The 18,014-nt window shown below is 41.9% G+C and overlaps 2 long non-coding RNA genes across 6 annotated transcripts; one reads left to right on the top strand and one right to left on the bottom strand.

Moving 5' to 3' along the window:
* Window positions 1–390: 390 nt before the first annotated feature.
* On the bottom strand, window positions 391–16,137 carry LOC127914656 (uncharacterized). 5 transcript variants are annotated; one of them, XR_008089248.1, is made up of 7 exons: window positions 16,079–16,137; window positions 2,362–2,472; window positions 1,844–2,065; window positions 1,622–1,695; window positions 993–1,066; window positions 660–807; window positions 391–585 (listed from the first exon to the last, which is right to left on the bottom strand). It is a non-coding gene; the product is annotated as an uncharacterized LOC127914656 (long non-coding RNA). The 5 variants fall into 5 exon arrangements; XR_008089247.1 differs by lacking the exon at window positions 16,079–16,137 and having other exon boundaries at window positions 1,844–2,102; window positions 2,362–2,679; XR_008089246.1 differs by lacking the exon at window positions 16,079–16,137 and having other exon boundaries at window positions 2,362–2,679.
* LOC118365904 (uncharacterized) lies at window positions 5,755–6,265 on the top strand. Its single transcript, XR_004821852.2, has 3 exons — window positions 5,755–5,802; window positions 5,924–6,025; window positions 6,119–6,265. It is a non-coding gene; the product is annotated as an uncharacterized LOC118365904 (long non-coding RNA).
* Window positions 16,138–18,014: the final 1,877 nt, after the last annotated feature.

Here is an 18,014-nt window from a genome sequence, read left to right as displayed (position 1 = left end):
TATAATGTGGATTATAAACAATTAACATTTTTGTAGGGATGATGCATTTTTTATCAGGGAAAATCAAGTCTGAAATTTGGTGGAAATTACAAACTTCAGAAGCCATTTTAAACCTCAAATACACTAAACGTTTTACGTTTCTTGCATTGAAGGACAGTTCTCCTGCAACAGGGTGATCAAATTAAGATCCTACATCTGTAGATTACAGCCTTTATAAGTCTATAAATCAAGCAGGTCAAAAACTGTTCAAAGTTTAATAAATAGTACCATCTACTACATGTGGCCAGACCTCTCCTGTTAATCTGTTAACATTGTAGTATCTAGACCTCTCCTGTTAATCTGTTAACATTGTAGTATCTAGACCTCTCCTGTTAATCTGTTAACATTGTAGTCTCTAGACCTCTACTGTTAATCTGTTAACATTGTAGTATCTAGACCTCTGCTGTTAATCTGTTAACATTGTAGTATCTAGACCTCTCCTGTTAATCTGTTAACATTGTAGTATCTAGACCTCTACTGTTAATCTGTTAACATTGTAGTATCTAGACCTCTACTGTTAATCTGTTAACATTGTAGTATCTAGACCTCTCCTGTTAATCTGTTACCATTGTAGTATCTAGATCTCTCCTGTTAATCTGTTAACATTGTAGTATCTAGACCTCTACTGTTAATCTGTTAACATTGTAGTATCTAGACCTCTACTGTTAATCTGTTAACATTGTAGTATCTAGACCTCTACTGTTAATCTGTTAACATTGTAGTATCTAGACCTCTCCTGTTAATCTGTTAACATTGTAGTATCTAGACCTCTCCTGTTAATCTGTTACCATTGTATTATCTAGACCTCTGCTGTTAATCTGTTAACATTGTAGTCTCTAGACCTCTACTGTTAATCTGTTAACATTGTAGTATCTAGACCTCTCCTGTTAATCTGTTAACATTGTATTATCTAGACCTCTGCTGTTAATCTGTTAGCATTGTAGTATCTAGACCTCTCCTGTTAATCTGTTAACATTGTATTATCTAGACCTCTCCTGTTAATCTGTTAACATTGTATTATCTAGACCTCTGCTGTTAATCTGTTAGCATTGTAGTATCTAGACCTCTCCTGTTAATCTGTTAACATTGTATTATCTAGACCTCTGCTGTTAATCTGTTAACATTGTAGTATCTAGACCTCTCCTGTTAATCTGTTAACATTGTAGTCTCTAGACCTCTCCTGTTAATCTGTTACCATTGTAGTATCTAGATCTCTCCTGTTAATCTGTTAACATTGTAGTATCTAGACCTCTCCTGTTAATCTGTTAACATTGTAGTATCTAGACCTCTCCTGTTAATCTGTTAACATTGTAGTATCTAGACCTCTGCTGTTAATCTGTTAGCATTGTAGTATCTAGACCTCTCCTGTTAATCTGTTAACATTGTATTATCTAGACCTCTGCTGTTAATCTGTTAACATTGTAGTATCTAGACCTCTCCTGTTAATCTGTTAACATTGTAGTCTCTAGACCTCTCCTGTTAATCTGTTACCATTGTAGTATCTAGATCTCTCCTGTTAATCTGTTAACATTGTAGTATCTAGACCTCTCCTGTTAATCTGTTAACATTGTAGTATCTAGACCTCTCCTGTTAATCTGTTAACATTGTAGTATCTAGACCTCTCCTGTTAATCTGTTAACATTGTATTATCTAGACCTCTGCTGTTAATCTGTTAACATTGTAGTATCTAGACCTCTCCTGTTAATCTGTTAACATTGTAGTCTCTAGACCTCTCCTGTTAATCTGTTACCATTGTAGTATCTAGATCTCTCGTGTTAATCTGTTAACATTGTAGTATCTAGACCTCTCCTGTTAATCTGTTAACATTGTAGTATCTAGACCTCTCCTGTTAATCTGTTAACATTGTAGTATCTAGACCTCTCCTGTTAATCTGTTAACATTGTAGTATCTAGACCTCTCCTGTTAATCTGTTAACATTGTAGTATCTAGACCTCTCCTGTTAATCTGTTAACATTGTAGTATCTAGACCTCTCCTGTTAATCTGTTAACATTGTAGTATCTAGACCTCTCCTGTTAATCTGTTAACATTGTAGTATCTAGACCTCTCCTGTTAATCTGTTAACATTGTAGTATCTAGACTTCTCCTGTTAATCTGTTAACGTTGTAGTATCTAGACCTCTCCTGTTAATCTGTTAACATTGTATTATCTAGACCTCTGCTGTTAATCTGTTAGCATTGTAGTATCTAGACCTCTCCTGTTAATCTGTTAACATTGTAGTCTCTAGACCTCTCCTGTTAATCTGTTACCATTGTAGTATCTAGATCTCTCCTGTTAATCTGTTAACATTGTAGTATCTAGACCTCTCCTGTTAATCTGTTAACATTGTATTATCTAGACCTCTCCTGTTAATCTGTTAACATTGTAGTATCTAGACCTCTCCTGTTAATCTGTTAACATTGTAGTATCTAGACCTCTCCTGTTAATCTGTTAACATTGTAGTATCTAGACCTCTCCTGTTAATCTGTTAACATTGTAGTATCTAGACTTCTCCTGTTAATCTGTTAACATTGTAGTATCTAGACCTCTCCTGTTAATCTGTTAACATTGTAGTATCTAGACCTCTCCTGTTAATCTGTTAACATTGTAGTATCTAGACCTCTCCTGTTAATCTGTTAACATTGTAGCATCTTGTGTTAATATGAACTACTGGTTGATGACACTGCAGTGAGAACATAAATAACTAAGCATTGACCTTTAGGTCTGATAGTTTTAAAGAAACAGTCCACCAGGCATTATGAATATATTTCTATATCATTCAACATTTAAGATTGAAACAACATTTTTAAAAGCAAACGTTCCTACACTATCTAATAGTAATTAAGCAGAGCACATCTAACACTGATACAACCTCAGTCTATAGACAGGATTGTGTAATGCAGCCTAGTTTTATTTACACCATCTCAGCTACTATCTTAGAAATATAACTTTGCTCTCTGCTTCTCTGAGCATGCACTTTGTAGCCTATAACCTCTAGGCTATGGATCATTTGATTGAGACCACACTAAATAGCCTATAGGCACACTTGATTATGAGGGGCGGCATCCTGACACACATCGATATACTGTATAGCCTAATAAGCAACTCATTCTAAAACACTGAGACATACACACATTCCATGAAATGCAAATTACATGACACTCCCCTGGACTACATTGAAAAAAAAATACTCTCCCCTTGACATAAATTGAAAAGGCATGAACCCATTTTCCTCCAGGTACCATTTCTGTACATTTCGATCCATCCCTTACAATGAACTATTGGTTGATGACACTGCAGTGAGAACATAAATAACTAAGCAATGACCTTTAGGTCTGATAGTTTTAAAATAAACAATCAATCAGGATTTATTAATATATTTCTATATCATTCAACATTTAAGACGAAAGTCAAATTATTGGGAGACAACGAAAATATTTTTTCCTAAGGGAAATCTTTATTTTCATCAAATCATCAAAGCAAAATTTCCTATAGTATCTAATAGTAATAAAACAGATTGACACATGAACTCAGGCCTCTGTTAGTCTACATGTCAGTGATCAATAAGACAGAGAACATCTGATCTCAGAACAGAGTCAAAGCAGAGGAACCAGCAGCCTCTCTCCACAGGGGTGTGTGACTGAGGGGTCCTTCCCAGAACAGTTAGTCCTCCTCAGGGTCTTGGTGACTGGAGTCTGGGATTTCTACTGGGCTTCAGAGGTCACCTCTCCTGCCTTGGTCCACTCCTGGGCAGTGAGAGTCAGAGTGCTGTTCCAGCTGTATAGGCTGTGCTTCTCCAGGACCCCGGTGTGGCTGGAGGGGGCAGGACAGTGAGGGTCAGAGTGCTGTTCCAGCTGTATAGGCCGTGCTTCTCCAGGACCCCGGTGTGGCTGGAGGGGGCAGGACAGTGAGGGTCAGAGTGCTGTTCCAGCTGTATAGGCCGTGCTTCTCCAGGACCCCGGTGTGGCTGGAGGGGGCAGGACAGTGAGGGTCAGAGTGCTGTTCCAGCTGTATAGGCCGTGCTTCTCCAGGACCCCGGTGTGGCTGGAGGGGGCAGGACAGTGAGAGTCAGAGTGCTGTTCCAGCTGTATAGGCCGTGCTTCTCCAGGACCCCGGTGTGGCTGGAGGGGGCAGGACAGTGAGGGTCAGAGTGCTTTTCCAGCTGTATAGGCCGTGCTTCTCCAGGACCCCGGTGTGGCTGGAGGGGGCAGGACAGTGAGGGTCAGAGTGCTGTTCCAGCTGTATAGGCCGTGCTTCTCCAGGACCCCGGTGTGGCTGGAGGGGGCAGGACAGTGAGGGTCAGAGTGCTGTTCCAGCTGTATAGGCCGTGCTTCTCCAGGACCCCGGTGTGGCTGGAGGGGGCAGGACAGTGAGAGTCAGAGTGCTGTTCCAGCTGTATAGGCCGTGCTTCTCCAGGACCCCGGTGTGGCTGGAGGGGGCAGGACAGTGAGGGTCAGAGTGCTGTTCCAGCTGTATAGGCCGTGCTTCTCCAGGACCCCGGTGTGGCTGGAGGGGGCAGGACAGTGAGGGTCAGAGTGCTGTTCCAGCTGTATAGGCCGTGCTTCTCCAGGACCCCGGTGTGGCTGGAGGGGGCAGGACAGTGAGGGTGGACACAGAGGACTGACAACAAAGGACAGAATACAAAGGACCGGCAACACTACCAGAGGAATCCTACCAGCTTTAGTTTAGAGAAGTGTTCACTAACTGATTAGAGGAACTTCCATCAGAGACCGAGCATGAGTGAACAGACAGTTCATTATATCTGATCATCATCAGAATAACAATACAATGATGGTGTGTCAATAAAACGTCATACATTAATGATATGAGTAAAAATGTGTGGTTTGATGTTATGCAGGATAAATACAATAAAATCAAATGTATTTATATAGCCCTTCTTACATCAGCTGATATCTCAAAGTGCTGTACAGAAACCCAGCCTAAAACCCCAAACAGCAAGCAATGCAGGTGTAGAAGCACGGTGGCTAGGAAAAACTCCCTCGAAAGGCCAAAACCTAGGAAGAAACCTAGAGAGGAACCAGGCTATGATGGGTGGCCAGTCCTCTTCTGGCTGTGCCGGGTGGAGATTATAACAGAACATGGCCAAGATGTTCAAATGTTCATAAATGACCAGCATGTTCAAATAATAATAATCACAGTAGTTGTCGAGGGTGTTGCAAGTCAGCACCTCAGGAGTAAATGTCAGTTGGCTTTTCATAGCTGATCAGAGAGTTGAAAACAGCAGGTCTGGGACAGGTAGCACATCCGGTGAACAGGTCAGGGTTCCATAGCCGCAGGCAAAACAGTTGAAACTGGAGCAGCAGCACGGCCAGGTGGACTGGGGACAGCAAGGAGTCATCATGCCAGGTAGTCCTGAGGCATGGTCCTAGGGCTCAGGTCCTCCAAGAGAGAGAAAGAAAGAAAGAAAGAATTAGAGAGAGCATACTTAAATTCACACAGGACACCAGATAAGACAGGAGAAGTACTCCAGATATAACAGACTGACCCAAGCCCCCCGACACATAAACTACTGCAGCATAAAAACTGCAGGATAAAATACATTCTAAAGATGTGAGCCTTCTTGGCAACTGAAATAGATTTGAAACATAATTTGCATAATGCATCTCCCTGCTGCTCTAAGAGCATTTATATCCCTGTGAGTTGAACACTTCATGACTGAGAGCTGTCCTTCATGACAACAGAACCCACAACAACCATGACTTTTATCACCATCTTCATCTGGACACTTGTCTTCTACATCAAGGGTAAAACAAACAAAGAAGAGTTATGTGTTTGTATAATGAAAAGTAATACATTTGAGTGAACCGAATGATTGTTTTATTCATTTCTGGTGATGTACAATTATTAGTGTTTTCTATGTTTCAGAATCAAGAGGACAGATCACTGCGACTCAGACTCCTACAATGAAAGCTGTTCTCTCAGGACAGCCAGTCTCTCTGAACTGTAGAACCAGTAGTAATGTATATGGTAATTGTTACAATGGTCAGTCATGGAACCATCAGTGTCTATCCTGGTACCAACAGAAACCAGGAGAAAAACCCAAACTAATAATGCTTCCAGGGAACACACTCCATTCTGGGACTCCATCTAGATTCAGTGGCAGTGGATCTGGGAGTGACTTCACTCTGACCATCAGTGGAGTCCAGGCTGAAGATGCAGGAGATTACTACTGTCAGAGTTTACACTACCCCAACAGTGTCTGGGTGTTCACACAGTGATACAGAGCCGTACAAAAACCTCCCTCAGTCAGACTGCACAGTGACTGTATTGATACAGCTGGGACCTACTGCGGCTGCTGAGGGGAGGAGAGGATCCAGTATAACGACACAGGGTGTAGTAGAGCTGAACAACAATAGAGTCAAACTAGAGCTACTGTATGTCTAGAAGACCTTAAATCATAACTGATCACTAAATGTTTCTCCTGACTATTAACTACATGTTGACTCTGTTGAGTAACTCAACCAAACTCAAATCAAACTAGAGATGATGTGCAATGATCCAAACCCCCAAAGGTGACCTGTGTTTTGAATAGCTCAAATTTAATCAACATGATTCAAACACATACAATAAAGGCTCCAAACACTCCTGGACAGTGAGAGTGAAGATGCTGCTCGAGCTGCAGGATGGTCAGAGTAGGGGAACTGTTCCCTGGAAGAAACACATCAACTACATCAAAACAAAGCACTTTGGAAATGACTTCTTTAACTGTAAATTAATATACAAGTTAGATTGCTAAAAGATGTGAAGAAAACTCAAACAGTAATATGATATAAAGCAGATTACAAGTATAAAGTACACAAGCAAGAAGGATACAAGTATGAAGTGTTTAACTTTGGCATTACTTTGTCATACAGATATATTTTTAGGAACGTATCTGATCAGAATACTCATATTTATAGTATTTGCAGAATCCAAGTGGTTTGATACAAACATAACGGAAACCCTTTAGTTTCACATTAACAATGTGGCTATCATAAACTCAATGCAACGATGACTACAATAACAGATACCATAGTTATCTCGTTAAATAAAGATGTGGAACTCTACACACGCTGCGCCTTGGTCCGACCTTCATCAGCAACGTGACAGGTTGGGTGATTGTGGAGGCCAGGTCATCTGATAAAACAACACTCCAGGTTACCTGGGCTGCAATTTCTAAGGTTTGTAGTTCTAATGAACTTATCCTCTGGGTCTTCCATTCCTGTGGCGGTCCTCATGAGAGACAGTTTCATCATAGCGCTTGATGATTTTTGCACTTGAAGAAACACTTGAAGAAACCTTACATTTTCCGTATTGACTGACCTTCATGTCTTAAAGTAATGACGGACTGTTGTTTCTCTCTGCTTATTTGAGCTGTTCTTGCCATAATATGGACTTGGTCTTTTAACAAATGGGGCTATCTTCTGTATACCCCCCTACATTGTCACAACACAACTGATTCATTCAAACGCATTAAGAAATAAATAAATTCCACAAATTAACTATCAACAAGGCATACCTGTTAATTGAAATGCATTCCAGGTGACTGCCTCATGAAGCTGGACGAGAGAATGCCAAGAGTGTGCAAAGCTGTTGTCAAGGCAAAGGGTGGCTATTTGAATAATCTCAAATATAAAATATATTTGGATTTATTTAACACTTTTTTGGTTACTACATGGTTCCATATGTATTATTTCATAGTTTTGACATCTTCAATGTTATTCTACAAAGTAGAAAATAAGTGAAAAAAATAAAGAAAAACCCTTGAATGAGTAGGTGTTCTAAACCTTTTGTGTAGATATACAGTACCAGTCAAAAGATTGGACACACCGACTCATTCAATGGTTTTTTTCTTCTTATCTACATTGTAGAATAATAGTGAAGACATCAAAACTATGAAATAACACATATGGAATCATGTAGTTACCAAAAAAGTGTGGCATTCAGATGGTTATCCACCAGGGGGAGACTCATTGAGGCCTGGTGACAGGTGAATGTGCCAGGTCCCGACGGGCTCTCTAGCCAGGACTAATTGGGTCTGATTGTGGTTCGTGAGTAATCAATGGGCTGATTGCTCACCAGCTGGACTAGTCCCATAAAGCTGCCAGAAGGGCAGCACACAAGAGAGGGGACTGGGAGAAGGGAGGTTACTCTCTTCATAGTCGTGCTCAGTCCCAGGGATATAACGGAGGGAGCTCAGTTTTGTTCCCCCCAGGATACAGCAAGACCCGTGACCCAGAAGACGGTGTCCCGGAGAAAGTCTCCTGGGGGAGACCTATTATGCTTCTATGCTGATTCAATTACAGATTATTATCCCTATATTGTCATGACACCTAAGTGCAAATATAAAAAGTAAGTCAAAACATTACCAAATTAAAATGAGAAACATTTCAGCCCCCACTTCCCCTGTATGAAAATAAAATATGTGGTCTCAGACATTAGACACGTCAGTAACTGTCAATGGCTCTTTAGTAATACCCATCTTATATATCACCTATTACATGGTGGTTTATTCATTGTAAGAAAGTCCCCCTCCTTGAACCCACCATAGAGGTTACAGTAAAACTAGCCCACCCACTCACATCTGGCCCAGACCAGGCAGTGAAACTGTGACACTAGACTTGTAACAGTGGAGTGAAATAGATTTGCATAGACAGGGCTGGGTGGTTCTGCTTGTCCCAGAATAGAGCAGTACTGTCACCATATGTTCACTCTGTTCCCAGGAGGTTGGAGGTAGAGAAGACCAGGGTAAATGTAATGAAGAAGTGTAGACTACACATAGTTGAAAACCATTACTAAAACATCTCATTTAATAACATCATATTAGGAATGAAACATTATAAATATATATGTTATGGGAAGTAACTGTTTAGCAGTGTGAGATCTGAGATCTGAGAGCAGCTTTTAGAGGTTTATTATCAAATATCATAAATTATTATCACTGGTATTGTTGCTACAGTATAACAGGATCATACAGTTGTAGAAATGATTACAGAGTATTTGTTGGATCAGATGTCCTTTTAATTATGTTTGAAAACATGATATTAGCTATAAACTACAATGCTAAATAATGAAAGAAGCTGATTGATACAAATTATTAGGAAATGTTCTGCCTATTCATGTGATAGTGATCACTGGAATCATGATTAAATCAACTACACTACATGACCAAAAGTATGTGGACATCTGCTCGTCAAACGTCTTATTCCAAAATCATAGGCATTAATATGGAGTTGGTTCCCCTTTTGCTAATATTACAGCCTCCACTCTTCTGGGAAGGCTGCCCACTAGATGTTGGAACATTGCTGTGGGGACTTGCTTCCATTCAGCCACAGAGCATTAGTGAGGTCGGGCACAGATGTTTGGCGGTTAGGACTGGCTCACAGTCATTATCCCAAAGCTGTTCGATAGGGTTGAGGTGAGGGCTCTGTGCAGGCCAGTCAAGTTCTTCCACACTGATCTTGACAAGCCATTTCTGTATGGACCTCATGTCACGCCCTGATCTGTTTCACCTGTCTTTGTGATTGTCTCCACCCAATACCAGGTGTCACCCGTTTTCCCCATTAGTCCCTGGGTATTTTTTCCGGTGTTCCCTCTTTGTCTGTTGCCAGTTCGTCTTGTCAAGTCAACCAGCATGTTTTCTAGTTCGCCTGCTTTTTCTTATCTCTCTTTTGCTAGTCCTCCCGGTTTTGACCATTGTCTGCCTTGACTCTGAACCCGACTGCCTGACCATGCTGATCACCCTGACCTCGAGTCTGCCTGCCACTCTGTACCTCCTGGACTCTGACTGTATTTATGATATTTTGCCTGTCCACGACTATTCTCTTGCCTACCTCTTTGACTATAATACATTTCAGAGACTCAAACCATCTTCCTCCTGTGTCTGCATCTGAGTCTCTCCCTGTTCCCTTATACCTCCCTTTGTGCATGGGGGCATTTGTGGCAACAGTTTGGCCTTCTAGAACTGTCTAGAACGTCATTGTATTCTGTAGCGTGAAGATTTCCCTTCACTGGAACTAATGGGCCTAGTCCGAACATGAGAGTGCTCAGGCGGTGCTCAGTGGTCGTCGTCGCCGGTCTACTAGCCGCCACCGATCCCTTTTTCCTGTTCTGTTAGTTTAGTCTTATTAGTTGCATCTGTTCCTTTTGTGTTTCTTGATTTTTTGTCTATTTAAGCCTTTTAGGCCCGCTTAGGTTTGTGCGGGATTATTTGTGTTCTCTGTCGGTTGTGGATGTGTTTTCATTGTTCTCCAGATCGTTTGCCCTGTGTTTGGGCTGGTCAGTGTTTATGCGCCCTGTATTTGGCGTGACCGTTTTGTGCCGGGGAAATAAATCTACAAATCACTGAACCCTATGCTCGCTGCGCCTGTCTCCTACCCACCACTCCAAGTAACCTGTCACACTGCAATGCTAAATTATGAAAGAAGCTGATTGATATAAATTATTATGAAATTATCTGCCTATTCATGAGACGGTGGTCCCTGGAATCAATATTAAATTAACTCTAATGGTTATTTTCTCATCAAAACAAGATGTATTTCAACTCAGAGGCAAGAAGACATGGACGACTTAATCTCAAAATAGTTCATTTAGCACACAGCACTACTGATATTATAGACTACTATACTGTAACATTCAGCTGTAAAATACTAATGTTTCCAGAACTAGCACCATGTAGAGACTCTCTAGACCCCTGCAATGGCTTCTCCTGTCTCTAGATGCTACACTGACTTTTCCGGAAGGTGGCCGAATCACCTGTCTTGTCGTGGGTGACCCTGCAGGTGTACACCTCCCCCTCTTCCCAGCGTGCCTTGCTCAGGGTCAGGGTGCTGCTGCGGCTGTAGCGGCCGTCCTTCTCTTCTTCTGTGGTGGTCAGGACCCCCTCCTTCTCTTCCTCCCCGTCTACCTCCCAGCTCACCATCGCCCCCTGGGGGGAGTAGTCACTCAGCAGGCAGGCCAGTCTGGCCGAGCCCCCAGAGAGCAGCTCAGAGGACGTTGGGAGCAGAGACACTGTGGGCCTGACAGAGGGACCAGCTGGAGAGGAGGTTCAGCTGCCACTACTCTATAATGGAATATATTAGGAGAGGGTCAGCTACTACGACTACTACTACTACTACTACTACTACTACTACTCTATATTTTTAGGGCAGGGTCAGCTAATCTACTACCACTACTAATCTATAACATTAGGAGAGAAGAGGGTCAGTTACTACTACTACTACTACTCTAACATGAGGAGAGGGGAGAAAAACTGCCCAGAGGAGCAGGGGGAAAAAACACTGGCCATGTCTGAATACCCATACTACCTCACTAAATAGTATGCGAAAAATAGTGTTTTATAGTTTATGAAATGTCATACACTGTACTTTGAATGCTCCATCTAATGCACAATTGTGTTGACGCCAGCCATTTGGTACAGCCTCTCAATCTATCTGATTATCAGCTTTTGTCAAACACGTGAGTCAGAAAAGACTAATGAAATCTACTACATCGAAGGCCAAAATGATTATGCAGTTTAAGCATATAGTAGGCTAATATGAGTATTCGGACACGGCCACTATGTTATCAGTGAACAAAAATATTTCAGATCAACAGTACACAAGTATAAACAACTAGCTACAGTACAGAGAACAACCAAGAACACTTAATATATAAATAAATAGGCAAACGAAAAAAGTCTAGACAGGGTTTTTTTTTTTAAATGTAAGGTACAATCATGCTGTACAGTTGAGCCCATGAAGAACAACAAAACTTTGAGGGGTGGTTTCGCGGACACAGGTTAACAAAAGGCTAAGCTGTGTTTCAAAATATTGCACTTGTGATTTCATGAATATTAATATTTTCTAGTAATATTATTTGACTGTTGCGCTATGCTATTCAGCGTTGCTGATGACAATTATCCCAGATCCGGGGTGGGTGGTTTAGAAGTTAAGAACAAATTCTTACTTTCAATGACAGCCTAGGAACAGTCAGTTAACTGCCTTGTTCAGGGAAAGAACATCAGATTTATACCTTGTCAGCTCAGGGATTGGAACTTGCAACCATTCGGTTACTAGCCCGACGCTCTAACCACAAGGCTACCCTACCCCGCCTCTTACTTTCTTACTGTTATTATACTTAATCTCGCTTACTTTTGACTATCTATGTGTGTGTTCTCACATTTACTATACTTACTGACATTAGTCCTAGACTAACGTAACTTACTGTACTTTATTTCGCCTTCTATATTACATTTTCCGGCTACTGTATATCAACCAGTTTTACTTTTAGGTCTTACTGTTAGATAATTTACATTGGTAGTGGCCACGGATACCTTGGGTCATTACAGACCCAAATGTACTTACTTCAAAATGTCTAACTGCGATCTGTGACCCAGTGCCGCCAACACTAACATAGATATTTTTGTCTTAAACTTTCTCTACATTAGATTATATGGACGGTATACCCGATACAAATCTTACTTACTGTTAGATTTACTGTTGAAATCCTCCCTCACATTTATCTTGACCAATGCTTTCTAGGAATTTAATCCAGTCCATTCTAAGTCAATTTTAGTCAATTTAGAAGTTATCCCCAAACTAATGAATACAGATTACTGGCCTACCTTGCAGCTGATAATTCAATGTAGGTTGGATCTCGTCACCGTTTCTGTCACGTACCAGTTCGCCACCGGCCTGTAAAGAACCCTCAGAATGGGGCCAGGTCTTTAATCTACTGATATTTAATCAGCCCATGCACAGTTTAGGTGTCCCATGGCATGACAGAAAAAGGTATTGAGATCCGGTTCGAAAGGACCAAGCTGTCACGAGAATTTTCAATCCCAATGATGATAACAGTCACTATAGCTTTGACCAATTCCCCCTAGGTTGTAAAGCTAGGGTTAATAAGAATTAGGCAAAGACTCAGATTCTGCAAAAGGTCCATTGTAGTTTATTCATGAGAGCTCTAAAGTCCAAAATGCAAACACAGACATTTTATAACTCTCACTCTCACTCCCACCTACGCACACACCCACACACACACAGTAGGTGGGCTGTATCTTTCCCCACGGTCCACATTCCTCGTTTATCAATATTCGACCAAGCTGGCAGTTCCCTGCTGTTCCCTGCCTCCCTAGATTAGAGGGACCTTGACAGGCCCTTCTTCCTGTCGTACGTTTTTCAGAGTTCCAACCCGGTCAGGTCATGTATAGTTCAATTGTTCTCTGTGTTTTCTCAGTTCTCACACCACTACACAGCAACACAATGATTTCAGGCTACTAACACATTTCATACAATTATATGATTTCAGGGTGTAATACTTCAGTCATTACTTTAAACATATAAATTCCCTTATCACTTACCTTTGATGATCTTCATATTGGTGCACTCACAAGTCTCCCATTTACTCAATAAATGTTTGTTTTGTTTGATAAAGTCCCTGTTTATATCCAAAAACCTCCGTTTTGTTCAGTAATCTACAGGCTCAAACGCAGTCACAACAGGCAGACGAAAAATCCAAATAGTATCCAAAAAGTTCATAGCAACATGTCAAACAATGTTTATAATCAATCATAAGGTTGATTTTAGCCTAAATAATCGATAATATTTCAACCGGACAATAACGTTGTCAATATAGAAGGTAAACAAGAAAGGCATGCTCTCGGTCTCGCACATGAAAAATCTCTAGGCCACTTCGGTGTCCACTCATTCAGAGTGCTCTTACTCCCTCATTTTTCAGAATACAAGCCTGAAACAATTTCTAAAGACTGTTGACATCTAGTGGAAGGCATACGATGTGCAATTTGAGTCTTAAGTCAATGGATACTGTAAAGGCATTGAATAGAAAACTACAACAACAAAAATCCCACTTCATGGATGGATTTTTCTCAAATGTTCACCTGCAAAATCAGTTCTATTATACTCACAGACATTATTTTAACAGTTTTGGAAACTTTAGAGTGTTTTCTATCCAAATCTATATGCATATCCTAGCTTCTGGGCCTGAGTAGCAGGCAGTTTACTTTGGGCATGCTTTTCATCAGGAGGTGAAAATAGTGCCCCCTACCCTAGAGAAGTTAAAGGTTTTGTTCCCATCTCCTACCGAGAGCGGTATCACACAGTCGTTCCGAACAGCTGGTGCATGCTTCAGTGTTGCTTGCCTCAACGCGAGCATAAAAGGCATTTATCTCGTCTGGTAGGCTCGCGTCACTGGGCAGTTCGCATCTGGGTTTCCCTTTGTACTCCGTAATAGTTTTCAAGCCCTGCCACAACCGACGAGTGTCAGAGCCAGTGTAGTAGGATTCAATCTTAATCCTGTATTAACGCTTTGCTTGTTTGAGGGTTCGTCTGAGGGCATAGCGGGATTTCTTATAAGTGTCCGGATTAGTCAGCTCTAGCTTTTAGCCCGATGCGGATGTTGCCTGTAATCCATGGCTTCTGGTTGGGATATGTACGTACAGTCACTGTGGGGACGATGTTGTCAATTAACTTATTGATGATGCCGATGACTGACATGGTGTACTCCTCAATGCCATTGTATGAATCCCGGAACATATTCCAGTCTGTGCTAGCAAAACAATCCTTTAGTGTAGCATCCTAGTCACTGGTACTTCCTGCTTTAGTTTTTGCTTGAAAGCAGGAATCAGGAGGATAGAATTATGGTCTGATTTGCCAAATGGAGGGCGGGGGAGAGCTTTGTATGCATCTCTGTCTGTGGAGTGTCTCCTGACCCCTCCTGTCTCAGCCTCCAGTATTTATGCTGAAATAGTTTGTGTCGGGGGGCTAGGGTCAGTTTGTTATATCTGGAGTACTTCTCCTGTCCTATTCGGTGTCCTGTGTGAATTTAAGTGTGCTCTCTCTAATTCTCTCTTTCTCTCTTTCTTTCTCTCTCTTGGAGGACCTGAGCCCTAGGACCATGCCCCAGGACTACCTGACATGATGACTCCTTGCTGTCCCCAGTCCACCTGGCCGTGCTGCTGCTCCAGTTTCAACTGTTCTGCCTTATTATTATTTGACCGTGCTGGTCATTTATGAACATTTGAACATCTTGGCCATGTTCTGTTATAATCTCCACCCGGCACAGCCAGAAGAGGACTGGCCACCCCACATAGCCTGGTTCCTCTTGTTTGGGGTTTTAGGCTGGGTTTCTGTACAGCACTTTGAGATATCAGCTGATGTACGAAGGGCTATATAAATAAATTTGATTTGAGTGGTCTAGGATTTGTGACATGCTGGTAAAAATTTGGTAAAACTGATTTAAGTTTGCCTGCATTAAAGTCCCAGGCCACTAGGAGCGCCGCTTCTGGGTGAGCATTTTCTTCTTTGCTTATGGCCTTACAGAGTTGGTTGAGAGAGGTCTTAGTGCCAGCTTCGTTCTGTGGTGGTAAATAGACGGCTATAAAGAATATAGATGAGAACTCTTGGTTCACCTTCCAGCAGGACAATGACCCTGAGCATAAAGCAACACTCAAGTGGTTTAACGGGAACATTTACATGTTTTGGAATGGCCTAGTCAAAGACCAGACCTCAATCCAATTGAAAATCTGTGGTATGACTTAAAGATTGCTGTACATCAGCGGAACCCATCCAACTTGAAGGAGCTGGAGCACGTTTTGTCTTGAAGAATGGGCAAAAATCCCAGTGGATAGATGTGCCAAGCTTATAGAGACATTCACCAAGAGACTTGCAGCTGTAATTGCTGCAAAAGGTGGCTCTACATAGTATTGACTTTGGGGTGGTGAATAGTTATGCATGCTAAAGTTTTCAGTTTTTTTGTCTTATTTCTTGTTTGTTTCACAAAAAAAATATTTTGCATCTTCAAAGTGGTAGGAATGTCTTGTAAATCAAATGATACAAAACCCACCTAAAAATCAATTTTAATTTCAGGTTGTAAGGCACCAAAATAGGAAAATAGGAATAGGAATAGCAAAAGGGGCGTGAATACCTTCACCAGCCACTGTAAATCAAGTAGGTCAAAAAAAATCCAAAGATATTAATCAAAAATCACCTACCACATGTGGCTAGACCTTTCCTGCTAAGCAAAACATTATAGTATCTACACCTCTCCTGTTAATATGTTAACATTGTAGTATCTAGACCTCTCCTGTTAATCTGTTAACAATAGAGTATTTCGGCCTCTCTTGTTCACCTGTTAACATTGTAAACTCAGCAAAAAAAGAAACGTCCCTTTTTCAGGACCCTGTCTTTCAAAGATAATTAATAAAAATCCAAATAACTTCACAGATCATTGGTGTAAAGTGTTTAAACAATTGTTCCCATGCTTGTTCAATGAACCATAAACAATTAATGAACATGCACCTGTGGAACACTTACGGCTTACAGACGGTAGGCAATTAAGGTCACTGTTATGAAAACTTAGGACACTAAAGAGGCCTTTCTACTGACTCTGAAAAACACCAAAAGAAAGATGCCCAGGGTCCCTGCTCATCTGCGTTAACGTATCTTAGGCATGCTGCAAGGTGGCATGAGGACTGCAGATATGGCCAGGGCAATAAATTGCAATGTCCATACTTTGAGATGCCTAAGACAGCGCTACAGGGAGACAGGATGGACAACTGATCATCGCCACAGTGGCAGACCATGTGTAACAACACCTGCAAAGGATCGGTACATCCGAACATCACACCTGCGGGACAGGTACAGGATGGCAACATCAACTGCCCGAGTTACACCAGGAACGCCCAATCCCTCCATCAGTGCTCAGACTGTCCGCAATAGGCTGAGAGAGGCTGGACTGAGGGCTTGTAGGCCTGTTGTAAGGCAGGTCCTCACCAGACATCACCGGCAACAATGTAGCCTATGGGCACAAACCCACCGTCGCTGGACCATACAAGACTTGCAAAAAGTTATCTTCACTGATGAGTCGCGATTTTGTCTCACCAGGGATGATGTTCAGATTCGCGTTTATCATCGAAGGAATGAGCGTTACTCCGAGGCCTGTACACTGGAGGGGGATCGATTTGGAGGTGGAGGTTCCATCATGGTCTGGAGCGGTGTGTCACAGCATCATCGGACTGAGCTTGTTGTCATTGCAGGCAATCTCAATGCTGTGCGTTACAGGGAAGACATCCTCCTCCCTCATCCCGCATGACAATGCCACCAGCCATACTGATCGTTCTGTGCATGATTTCCTGCAAGACAGGAATGTCAGTGTTCTGCCATGGCCAGCGAAGAGCCCGGATCTCAATCCCATTGAGCACGTCAGGGACCTGTTGGATCAAAAGGTGAGGGCTAGGGCAATTCGCCCCAGAAATGTCCGGGAACTTGCAGGAGCCTTGATGGAAGAGTGGGGTAACATCTCACAGCAAAGCTGGTGCAGTCCACGAGGAGGAGATGCACTGCAGTACTTAATGCAGCTGGTGGCCACAACAGATACTGAATGTAACTTTTGATTTTGACCCCCACCTTTGTTCAGGGACACATTATTCCGTTTCTGTTAGTCACAAGTCTGTGGAACTTGCTCAGTTTATGTCTCAGTTGTTGAATTGTGTTATGTTCATACTAATATTTACACATGTTATGTTTGCTGAAAATAAATGCAGTTGACAGTGAGAGGACAAGTTTAGTATCCAGACCTCTCCTGTTAATCAATTTACATTGTAGTAACTACACCTCTCCTGTTAATCTGTTAACGTTGTAGGATCTAGACCTCTCCTGTTAATCTGTTAACATTGTAGCATCTTGTGTTAATATGAACTGTGTTTTTTTTTGTGTGTGTTGTTTGTAACTTGTATTTTTACTTATGTAGTGTACATAATGTTGCCACTACCGTCTCTTAGTGGCTGCGATTACCACGGACTAGCAGAATCCTTAATTTCCTTTCACGACTCTGACGAATCCGACGCAAAGGATATACTGCTTCCTCGGGAACAGGCCCCGATCCGCTGGATCTGTGTGAAGAGGAGGCAGAGAAAGAGGGGCCGAAAGGGCGGCCTGACTTCTGAGAATTCGTAAACCCCCACTTCCCTCCATTCTGA

Source organism: Oncorhynchus keta, chromosome 33 (genome assembly GCF_023373465.1).
Source record: "Oncorhynchus keta strain PuntledgeMale-10-30-2019 chromosome 33, Oket_V2, whole genome shotgun sequence".
Lineage (NCBI taxonomy): Eukaryota > Metazoa > Chordata > Actinopteri > Salmoniformes > Salmonidae > Oncorhynchus > Oncorhynchus keta.
The sequence above is the reverse complement of the archived record's forward strand: the minus strand, read 5'-3'. Positions and strand labels throughout refer to the sequence as shown.